The following is a 12,460-nucleotide window of genomic DNA, read 5'->3' as shown; positions in this document are numbered from 1 at the left end:
CTGTGCAGGACATCTGTTATTTGTCCAGTCCAGTCCAGTTTGTTGTTGAGGTGAACACCCAAGTATTTGTAATCCCCACGATCTCACCGCTGTAGTCTGTGGTACCTTCCTTCAGAAATCAATCACCATCTCCTTTGTCATGCTTGCATTTATGTGCAGGTGGTTCAGTCCACACCAGTGATAAAGTTGGTGATGACCTCGCTGTATTTCAGTTTGTTCCCCTGTGATACACGTCCAACGATGGCTGCATCATCAGAGAACTTCTGGATGTGACAGCTGTTGGTGTTGTGTACGAAGTCCAATGTGTAGAGGGTGAAGAGGAAAAGGGAGAGCACTCTCCCCTGCGGATACCCCGTGCTACAATCTACCACATTGTTCTTGCAGTCGTGAAGCCTCACATACTGTGGTCTGTTGGTGAGGTAGTTGATGGTCCACACAGCCAGGTGGCCATCTATGCTGGTTCCTTCCAGCTTCCTTCTAAGTGTTGGTTGGATTGTGTTGAAAACACTGGAGAAGTCAAAAAACATGACCCTCATCTGCTTGCGTTGTGATTCCAGTATGAGATTGATGGAGCAGATAGATGATTGCGTCCTCCATGCCGATGCCTACAGATTTGCAAACTGTAGGGGGTCCAGCTCTCTACTCACCAGGTGACGGAGGTGGTTCATTTATAATATTTTCCAAGGCTACCGGCCTGGTGGTTGGGCACTCTGGGATGCGCAGTCATTGGGACTGGAACCACACAGGAAGTTTTCCTGCAGGTCTCACTCTCTCCAGATTGAAGCTCATATTGAAGATGTGCAGGAGGACCCCGCAGAGCTGACTTGCACAGTCCCTGAGCAGTCTGGAGCTGATGCCATCTGGGCCTGAGCTCCTTTCTCACCTGGTCAGCTATTATGGAGAGGCTTGGGGAGGGACTCGGGGTGTGACTCCTGTAGAGTGATGTAAGGGGAGGTGAGTCTGGTCTGTGATGTGGAGCGGAGGGGGTTAAGTGGTGTGAAGAGGGTGCTGCTGGTGTCAAGGGTGCTGCAAGGGGGATGGATGAAGTAGCAGCATAGCTCATGTAGGTTGGGGGCGGAATAGGGGCAGAATCAAATCTGTTGAAACACAGGAGACCCATTCCTGGTCTCCAGATTCAGGCCCCCTCCCCTTGCCGCTTCTGCCTGAGATGGTTTTCAGACCCCTCCAAACTTCTCTGGCATTGTTTCCCTGAAGGCACTCCTACAGCTTACTCCTGTAGCTGTCCTTGCCTCTCCTTACCTCCCATTTCAGCTCCCTCTGCACCCTCCTCAGCTCATCTTTAGTCCCCTGATCGAAAGACCCCTCTTCTCATTCAGTAGGGCTTTCAGGTTGTTAAACTGTCAATGTCCTCCCCTTGTTTGACTTGACTCTGTACTGTGAGCACACTGCTAGCATTCTTCTCACTATTCTGTCTTCAGATATAACGGGCCTGCTAATACTTTGAAATAACATTCACTTGTCTGTTCTGTTTGTGTATTTGACCTTGTGCTTGATGGATTGTGTTGCATTGGTTATACTGGTGGTCAGTGCATGCATGTTTGGTATTACGTTTGTCACTAACATAGAAAGGTCTGTGGAGGTTTACACCAGAATAATGGGACATTTTTACTGGAACTGCAATTAAACAGGTCATCATGACAGACTTATATTTCCCCTGAGCTCGAAGTGAAAAAGTCCCTGAACTGTATACACCGCAAAGGTTGTGATTGATAAAAATAAACGTAGCGTGAGAATGTGCGCACCGGTACGCCAACTTTGATGCTTGCGTACGAACATTTTGGAGACAGGGAGAACTGGAGGTGCAGATGGTGAGGTGGTGAATTGAAGCCAGATTGATCTCATACATTTAATGTCATCACATATCAGACTTATAGACCCGCGTAATCATAAACACCCAAGTCTGCAGTGTTATAGATCTGGGGTCTCATTGATCCGATGATATGATTAATATTATATAATGTTACGTTGTCTGTCTAAAGCCCCTTTTGGGTATGATATAATTCAGTTAAATTATGTCCTTAGGTCTGGGATATCGCAGCCATCCTTCAGCGCCATAATGCCAGCCGTTTTGGATGGCATTATAAGAATGACCAGTCGATACATCAGGTTTCCTTACACTGTGGGCGAACAGGCCAACATTAAAAGGCAATTTGCAGCAATGTCCGGTTTCCCAAATGTAATTGGCGCAATTGACTGTACTCACATTGCTATAAGGGCTCAGAGTGAAAATGAATTTGCTTATGTGAACCAAAGAAATGTGCATTCACTCAATGTACAAATTATTTGTACCTTGGACATGATCTTGACGAATGTAGTGGCACGGTGGCCGGGGTCAAGACATGACTCATTCATCCTGACGCACAGTAGTGTAGGGAGCAGACTGCAGGCAGGCGCTGCGCGTGATGGCTGGCTCCTGGGTAAGTACGTAAACACCATTGTATAGATTCTACCCATTAAAGCCTGATTTATAATTACTCTTCTGTTATACCTTGCAGGTGACAGTGGCCACCCCCTAAAGCACTGGCTCCTCACCCCCTTCACCAACCTGCAGAGCGCAGAGGAGGTGCGCTTCAATGTGGCACGCTCTTGCGCGCACATTTTATTCGTGACGCCACTACTGTGACCACCAAACAAAATATCCTTTCTGGCCTCCACCTCACCCACAAGCACCTCAATATCAGTCTCCGTAAAATTTCTTGTTCCTTTCTCTGCCATGATCGAACGTAAAATGCCATTGATCAGCAGGCATATTTATATGCAAAGACATTCATGAGGTACTTTGCATTGACCATACATGGTAAAATGTTGGTGTGTTGGGGGCGGAATGTGAGGTGAATCCACCTGCGCAATCTTCCTGGTGGAGTGTGATTTATAAAGGGAAAATTACGTGCAGGTGTGAGTATGCACGGTTTTATAAATCCGAAAATTTTTTGGCGTACGCCATTTTCAGCTTTTGGGCTTACGCACACTTTTAGTGTGGATTCTACGCAATGTTTTATAAATGAGGCCCCAGGTGTCTACAGGGTCTGTGGTATGGTTCACAATGACATGTCCAAATATGTCTGTTTTTACTACTCTGGATGTCTGCATAGGAGGACAATTTCATACATTTTTCAGTATAATTGGTTGGCATATACAGTACCCTGCAGTTAGACAGATGCAGAAAGTATAATATGCACGTAAACAGAATTATGTTACATCTGTACCTGTTTTGGCATTATCCAGCTGTTTGAGGCTTCTACACTGAGTCTGTGCAGACCTGGTTGACACACGCAGATGAGTGAATTTGCCCCGTGCAGATGTGCGCAGCTAAGTATAATGTGGCCTTTAGTATGTCTGGAAGTTTTTGTTAGGACCTGCCAGTGTGTCTCTCCCTTTTGTTTCTTTTTCCCCTTACCCCAGTGTGTTTTGTCTGTCTGTCTTCACCTACCTGTGCAGCTGGGTGTGTCTTACACCTGGCCGGGTCCGCCTTCCTGTGCACACCAGTTCCTGATCAGGCTAATCAGGCACAGGTTAAAAGGAGAGAGTGCTTCCTTACCTGCTGCCAGATTGTTCCAGTCTCCTTCCTCCTGAGATTTGTCTTTTGCCATCGTGAGCATGCTAATGATTGTTTTCCACCTTTAGTGGTGTGTTTTCTTGTGTTTCAGTTGTCTGTCTGCCACTTCCACGTGTGCCTTGCCTCAGACCCATCATACGGAGCTCCCTTAGTTCTTTCCACTCCTTTTGAGTGCGCTTTTTGTTTATAATAAATTTGTGTTATTTTTACCTGCCCTCTCTCTGGTCTGCATCTTTGGGTCCTGTTCTAAAACCGTGGTGAAAACAGTTTTCATTTTAAAGTAAACAATTTCAAATAAAGTTTTGTGGGTTTGAACTATTTTTGGCCAAAACAGATGAGGACATGGGGGAATATACAACCTTATGTAGAAATTTAATTCAGTAATTATTAACAAACATTTCCAGTACTTTTCTCAGATCTCCATGCTCCCCTAGTTCTTATTATTCCTCAGTAATGGTTCAGATTTGAGTCAAACAATCTCATGTTGTTACTGTGCATCAATTGACATGGGGCATAAATAAATGAAAATATATGAAATACAGTTAATGTGCATTCATGTTCATTTATTTTGACTTTAGAAAGTAAATACTGAATGTATATGAATCTGTAAGTCAATCTAACAATAATTTATAATGTATTTATATAATACAATATATTTTAATACCTTATTGAATAACAAATAATAGTAGGCCTGTGAAATATTATATGTTATAGTCATTTTTAGATCCTTGTGTGGGTGTGTTTTCTTGTTCAGCTCTATACAGGTTTCCAAATAAGGCATGCAGCAATCACAGTTGCAGACCATGAGTTATTGAAAAGCCAGGAAACAGCACCCCCCACAGTGTTTGCTCAGCAAGTCAAAAAATATTCCCAAACACTGCCACACAAGGTGCTGGAATTGTGTGAAATTTCAAATGTATTGTGATGATTAAATGTTCCCAGCACAGTGGACAAAAACCACCACACTTGGTTACAGATATATAACTACCTTCTCACAAATTTGACAGCAATACTGATACTCACACTAAATTTAATGATGTCAGACTCAGTTGTTTTCAATACACCGTTTCAACCTAAAGTATTTATCATGAATTCATGGATTTTGATAGAAAAAGTGCCACCATGTTCTCATTAATACATATATATTGCAAATAAAGAGGCTGATAGTATTTAACTGGAAAATAAAAATAAATCACCCATAGCTAAGTGCATTAAGGAGATAAAGTCATGTATGGCATAAGAAAAAAATATATTTTGGGAGAAAAAATAAAAAAGACTCTATAGATCTACATCCAACTTCCCCTTTCTCTCCAAAATCCTTGAGAAAGCAGTCACCAATCAGTTGTTTTACTTTCTTCATAACAATAGTTTAATTTCCAGTCAAGATTTAGAGTGCATAGCACAGAGACAGCACTGGTTAAAGTTACAAATGACCTTCTAATTGCTCCAGACAAAGGACTTGTCTCTGTAGTAGTCTTATTAGATCTTAGTGCTGCATTCAACACCATTGACCATGGTATCCTATTACAGAGACTGGAACAGTTAATTGGCATTAGAGGAACTGCACTAAGCTGGTTTCAACCCTACTTTTCACATTGATTCCACTGTGCACTGTGCACTGTGCCAGTCACTGCAAGGTTCTGTACATGGACCGATTCTATTCACCCTATATAAGCCATTATCAGCAAACACATAAATTTTCATAGCTATGCAAATGATATCCAGCTATATTTAACAATTAAGCCAGGTGTAACCAATCAGTTCACTAAATTCCATGCATGTCTTAAAGACATTAAAACCTGGATGACCTGCAACTTTTTGTTAATAAATTCAAACAAAATAGCACTTAAAGTACTTGGCACTGAACACCTTAGATCTGATGATATAGTTACTCTTGATGGCTGGCCTCATTGGGCTGGTCTCCAGTACCACTGTAAGTTATGTCTGGAAATTATGTCCTTTAGTTCTCATGTAAAACAAATTCCAAGGACTGCTTTTTTTCACCTATGTAACATGGTAAAAATCAGGCACAGCTTGTCTCAAAACGATGCTGAAAAACTAGTCCATGCATTTGTTACTTCCAGGTGGGATTACTGCAATTCCTTACTGTTAGGGTGCCCCAATTTTTTGGTGAATACTCTCCAGATCATCCCGGAATACTGTGGCACATGACAAAAACAAGGAAAAGAAATGACATCTCTCCCATATTAGCCTCCCCGGACTGGCTCCCTGTAATATCCAGAATAGAATTTCAAATATTTAGCCAAAGCCATAAATGATCACACACCATCTTATCTTAAAGAGCTCATAGTACTCTATTACCCCAGTAGAACACTGAGTTCCCAGAATGCAGGCTTACTTATGATTCCTAAAGTCTCCAACCAGAGCCTTTAGCTATTAAGCTCCATTCTTGTTAAACCATCTTCCAGTCTTTGTCCAGGAGGCAGACACTGTCTCTACATTAAGAGTAATCTTAAAACTTTCCTTTTTGATAAAGCTTATAGTTAGGGCTGGCTCAGGCTTGTCCTGGACCAGCCCCTAGTAATGCTGCTGTAGGATTTAGACTGTCAGTGGACTTCCAGTGATACACCGAGCTCCTCTGTTCTTCTCTCCCTTTCCATTTGTATGCATTCATGGCCTACTGAGGCATATTACTGACTTAGCTTCTTCCCCAGAGTCGTGCTTTTTCTCTTGCAGGTTCCTATGGATAATGGTTGAACCTGGATTGTGGATTATGGTTGCATCTCCTGACGTGGCCCTGCCTGACATCCACTGCAACTGCTAGTTGGAAGTCATACTTCCATTATTATTAGATTCATGGTGTTGTATTACGTACATATACTATCTATTACTAATATGTAAATAGATCACATACATAAACATCATATATGTATATACTGTACTATAAATACTACATATACACACTAATTGGGGTCACCCAGACAATTTCATGTTTTCCATGAAAACTCACACTTTTATTCATCAAATGAGTTGCAAAATGAATAGAAAATATAGTCAAGACGTTGACAAGTTTAGAAATAATGACTTTTATTTGAAATAATAATTTTGTTCTTCAATCTTTGCTTTCGTCAAAGAATTCTCCATTTGCAGCAATTACTGCCTTGCAGACCTTTGCCATGCTAGCTGTCAATTTGTTGAAGTAATCTGAAGAAATGTCACCCCACGCTTCCTGAAGCACCTCCCACAAGTTGGATTGGCTTGATGGGCACTTCTTACGTACCATACGGTCAAGCTGCTCCCACAAAGGCTCAATAGGGTTGAGATCTGGTGACTGTGCTGGCCACTCCATTAAAGACAGAAAACCAGCTGACTGCTTCTTCCCTAAATGTTTCTTGCATAGTTTGGAGGTGGGTCATTGTCCTGTTGTAGGAGGAAATTGGCTCCAATCAAGTGCAGTACACAGGGTATGGCATGGCACTGTAAAACAAAGTGATAGCCTTCCTTATTCAAAATCCATTTTACCTTGTCCAAATCTCTCACTTTACCAGTACCAAAGCAGCCCCACCATAACATTACCTTCACCATGCTTGACTGATGGCGTCAGGCACTCCTCCAGCATCTTTTCATTTGTTCTGCATCTCACAAATGTTCTTCAGTGTGATCCAAACATCTTAAACTTAGATTTGTCTGTGCATAACACTTTTTCCCAATCTTCCTTTGTCCAATGTCTGTGTTCTTTTTCTTCTTAATTATTTCCTTTCATTGGCCAGTCTCAGATATGGCTTTTTCTTTGCCACACTGGTTAGAAGGCCAGTGTTCCTGAGTCACCTCTTCACTGTGGACGTTGAGACTGGGGTTTTGCTGGTACCATTTGAGGCCAGTTGAGGACCTGTGAGGCATCTATTTCTCAAACTAGAGACTTTAATGTACTTGTCCTCTTGCTTCATTGCGCACCGGGGCCTCCCACTTCTCTTTCTATTGTGGTTAGAGCCCATTTGTGCTGTTCTCTGAAGGGAGTAGTGCACACAGTTGAAAGAAATCTTGAGCTTCTTGGCAGTTTCTCTCATGGAATAGCCTTCATTTCTCAGAACAAGAATAGACTGTCGAGTTTGAGAGGAAAGTTCTCTCTCTGGCCATTTTTAGAGTATAATTGATCCCACAAATGCTGATGCTCAAGATACTCATCTAGCTAGGAAGGCCAGTTTTATAGCTTCTCTAATCAGCACAACAGTTTTCAGCTGTGCTAACATAACTGCACAAGGGTTTTTCTAATCATCAATTAGCCTTTTAACATTATCAGCTGACACAATGTACCATTAGAACACAGTAGTGATGATTGCTGGAAATGGGCCTCTGTACATCTATGTAGATTAAAAATCTACTGTTTGCAGCTAGAATAGTCATTTACCACATTAACAATGCCTAGGATGTATTTCTGATTAATTTAATGTTATCCTCATTGAAAAACAGTGCTTTTCTTTAAAAAAAAAAGTGACCCCAAACTTTTGAACAGTAGTGTATATCATATACTCTTTTATTATTACTTAAAAAATTTGTATTAGTGCTGTCACTTTGTTTACACTTTTGTGGTGTGTAAAGAACAAATAAATATAATCACATCATAAGACAGGGAAAGTAACTATAAGAATATTAGTATTAGAAGTAATAATAATGATAATAATCTTTATTTGGATAGCGCCTTACATGCAAGAAATGTAGCTCCAAGTGCTTTACAACAAAGAAATCACATGCACCAAGTGCTTCACATAAAAAAGACAGAATGAATATAAAAACAGGGACAGAAAATTAAAGGAAAATTAGTTGGAAAATAAATCACTCTTGCTAATAGTAAAAATAATAAGGATGAAAATAGAATACAGAGAATGTATAACAGAACACAGAAAATAAAAATCACTGAATAATTATGATAAGATAAAGTTAAGAGTAAGATAAGATAAGCATGACAGGGGCCAAAAGTTTTGTGGAAAATTACCAAAAAAGGACATGTGTAGTAGAGAGGAGGGATTAAGAGAAAAGGGTTTAAAATTAGCGAAAAAGGACGTGCAGTAGAGAGAAGGGTATGATATAGCAAAAAAAAAAAAAGGAGAGAACGGGGTTCTTCTTCCTATGTCTCAACAACTTCAAGCCAACTCAAGAGAAGGAGTGTGTGAAGAGCCTGACATCGCAAAGGAGGAAAAATCTACAGTCAACTCAAGAGGACAGAGGACAGCAAGAATAACAATTTTACAGCTGACTGTGGATTATAAATTGGAGTTTTATTTCTTCTTCACTCACTCTGCTACAATAAGAATGGGACTTTGAAGGAACTTCACTTTGGGCAGAGTCGTGGGTTTCTTCTAGTTTCCACATTGCAGGAAGAGACATCTTGAAGGTTCTTAAAAATTACTCTAGCCTAAAGAAATGAACAGACCTTTGGGGCTTATCCCCAGCCACTAAATTTCATCTTAGCCTCATATCAAGAGCCCTGGGGCCTCATTTATAAAACATTGCGTAGAATCCACACTAAAAGTGTGCATACGCCCAAAAGCTGAATTTGCAATTTTCCCTTTATAAATCACACTCCACCAGGAAGATTGCTCAGGTGGATTCACCTCACATCCCGCCTGCGATACACCAACATTTTACCATGAATGGTCAATGCAAAGTACCTCATGAATGTCTTTGCATATAAATATGCCTGCTGATCAATGGCATTTTACGTACGATCATGGCAGAAAAAAGAAAAAGAAATTTTACGGAGACTGATATTGAGGTGCTTGTGGGTGAGGTGGAGGCCAGAAAGGATATTTTGTTTGGTGGTCACAGTAGTGGCGTCACGAATAAAATGCACGCACAAGAGTATGCCACATTGAAGCGCACCTCCTCTGCGCTCTGCGGGTTGGTGAAGGGGGTGAGGAGCCAGTGCTTTAGGGGGTGGCCACTGTCACCTGCAAGGTATAACAGAAGAGTAATTATAAATCAGGCTTTAATGGGTAGAATCTATACAATGCTGTTTACATACTTACCCAGGATCCAGCCATCACGCGCAGCGCCTGCCTGCAGTCTGCTCCCTACACTACTGTGCGTCAGGATGAATGAGTCATGTCTTGACCCCGGCCACCGTGCCACTACATTCGTCAAGATCATGTCTGAGGTACAAATAATTTGTACATTGAGTGAATGCACATTTTTTCGGTTCACATAAGCAAATTCATTTTCACCGGAGCCCTTATAGCAATGTGAGTGCAGTCAATTGTGCAGATTACATTTGGGAAACCGGACATTGCTGCAAATTGCCTTTTAATGTTGGCCTGTTGGGCTGCATGGTGGCGCAGCAGGTAGTGCGCGTGCCTCACAGCAAGAAGGTCGCAGGTTCGATTCCCAGGTCGGGCCTTTCTGTGTGAAGTTTGCATGTTCTTCCTGTGCATGCATGGGTTCTCTCTGGGCTAAATTGCCCCTAGGTGTGAGTGTGAGTGTGAATGGTTGTGTGTATGTGCCCTGTGATCGGCTGGTGTACCCCGCCTCCCGCCCGAGATAGGCTCCGGCCCCCCCGCGACCCCGAAAGGGATAAGCGGCATAAAAAATGGATGGATGGATGTTGGCCTGTTCGCCCACAGTGTAAGGAAACCTGATGTATCAACTGGTCATTTTTACAATGCCATCCAAAACGGCTGGCATTATGGCGCTGAGGGATGGCTGCGATATCCCAGACCTAAGGACATAATTTAACTGTAACATTATATAATATTAATCATATCAAACACTTACCTGTCGGCTAATTCCCGCTGAAAGGAGCCAGTCGCTAGAAACCCCAGAGTGGTCAGCACCTGGATATGCACCGGGATGGCACGGTTCCGGCGGGTGGGTCTATCTAACGCTGGGCCCAGTTCAGCACATAGATCTAAGAGCACCGCTCTAGGGAATCTAAATCAGCTTATTAGCCAGTCGTCATCATGGGCCAGGAAATCTCCGTGGTCCCTAAAACTTATCTCCATCCTGATCCTACCATTTGCGTGATCTTCCAGCAGTGCCAGCGCATCCATTGTGCAGCATTACGCACGAGTGTCTCTGCACTATTTATATGCTTACTCAGCAAATTGAATGATTGTTACACACCTTGTCACAATTAATACTAATCCATCAGTGCCATCCACCGCTCTGTATCATTTGAAGATGGAAGTATAATATATGAACATTGTGCATACAGTAGTAGGCCTAACGGCTCACTAAAGGAACACGTATAACACTGCAGACTTGGGTGTTTATGATTACGCAGGTCTATAAGTCTGATATGTGATGACATTAAATGTATGAGATCAGTCTGGCTTCAATTCACCACCTCACCATCTGCACCGCCAGTTTCCCCTGTCTCCAAAATGTTCGTATGCAAGCATCAAAGTTGGCGTACTGGTGCGCACATTCTCATGCTAAGTTTATTTTTATCAATCACAACCTTTGCGTAGGAAGTTGCGTACGCAACTTTCAAGCCCCGTTTTGTGCGTAAGCAAGTTTTATAAATGAGGCCCAAGATCATTTAGAGGAGGGCTGCCAGTGACGGCCGTGGCTGATATCTTGTTCCTGACTCAAAGGCTACTCAGTCAGGTGCAGTATCAGTGGACGCTGGGTAGGTGCCTGTATGTATGCTAGGTGTGTCTCCTCGCCACCAATTTAGATAGTTCTCAGTTATAACCTATTCAGGTAAAACTCTGTAGGACTGAGAGTCGGACCCTTGAGAGCCAACCCTTGTTGGAGAGCTAATCCTGTACTACCTGTACAGGGGTCACTCGGGATCTAAATGGTTAACAAATCAATTGATATTTATAGGTAGTGTGTTAAAGTGCTGTGCAGCAGCTGTGAGATTGAAAAGTGGTTGTACTGTAGTATGGATGACCTCGCCTGTGGTTCAGCAACATTTGCCACTTGTGTTCAAAGGGGCGGTGCGGTCATACTGAAATTCCACTGTCAGACTCACAGAAGTACTGCTCCCTGATGCATACACAAATTTAATGCCAGTGGTCTAATTTTGACTGCTGTCATTAGATATTTTTCTGTATATTGACAGTGATAGCACAGCATAAAAGTTTTCCGCAGGTTCTGTTGCAAACCCACAGTTTTAAACTTATTTTAGCCTGGTGATGCTGTGATAAGTGACAGATAACCTGTCTGAGGACTGGAGAATGAAATAGAATCCCATCTGAGACCCAGCTCAGTAAACCACCTTGTCTGAACCATCAAGTAACAATCAACAACCTCTTGATCTAAGACAAACACACGAACACATACCTGTATCTTTGTGCTCCTGAAACCTTATCATTATCAAGATCTAAAATAATAATAATAATGAAATAAGAATGAAAATAATAAAATAATGAAACCGACAAATATGTTGTTGAAAAAATAAACGCCCCTAATTTTCACTGTACTGTCTGTTTTAGTGTTGTGAAATCACAACAGCTGAGACATGTTATTTCTCCCTGACCCTGAACCTGCCAATACTTAGATTACATATTTCTATATTTATAGTATTTGTGGCTTTCCTCACGTTTTACCTGAGTATCAACCACTTAATTGTGTCAGAAGATCTGCTCAGTCCAGCTGTGAAATAGGCAGATGCTTCTTTTGTACAGGACTTAAATTTGCTTTCACTGTAGATTTGAGTTACTAAAAAGTCACAACAGGCGGCAGAAGTTTTTATCGTCTATGTCTTTATTCTACAATTGAAAGTACAGAAATTACAAGAAATGAGGGTGGAGAGAGAAGTAAGTAAACAGAGGTGGGGTAGATGTTTGTACTCTTAAAAGTTCATGACCATTTCAGATGAAGTTTCACAAACTACGGCCAAAATGAGTCCATGAGTGAGATGGTAGATCTATTGTGACTGAACGCATGAGGAAATGAGCCTATGGTAGAGGAGGTTAAAAT

The sequence above is a fragment of the Chaetodon trifascialis genome, chromosome 1 (genome assembly GCF_039877785.1).
Source record: "Chaetodon trifascialis isolate fChaTrf1 chromosome 1, fChaTrf1.hap1, whole genome shotgun sequence".
NCBI classification, from domain to species: Eukaryota; Metazoa; Chordata; class Actinopteri; order Chaetodontiformes; family Chaetodontidae; genus Chaetodon; species Chaetodon trifascialis.
The sequence above is the reverse complement of the archived record's forward strand: the minus strand, read 5'-3'. Positions refer to the sequence as shown.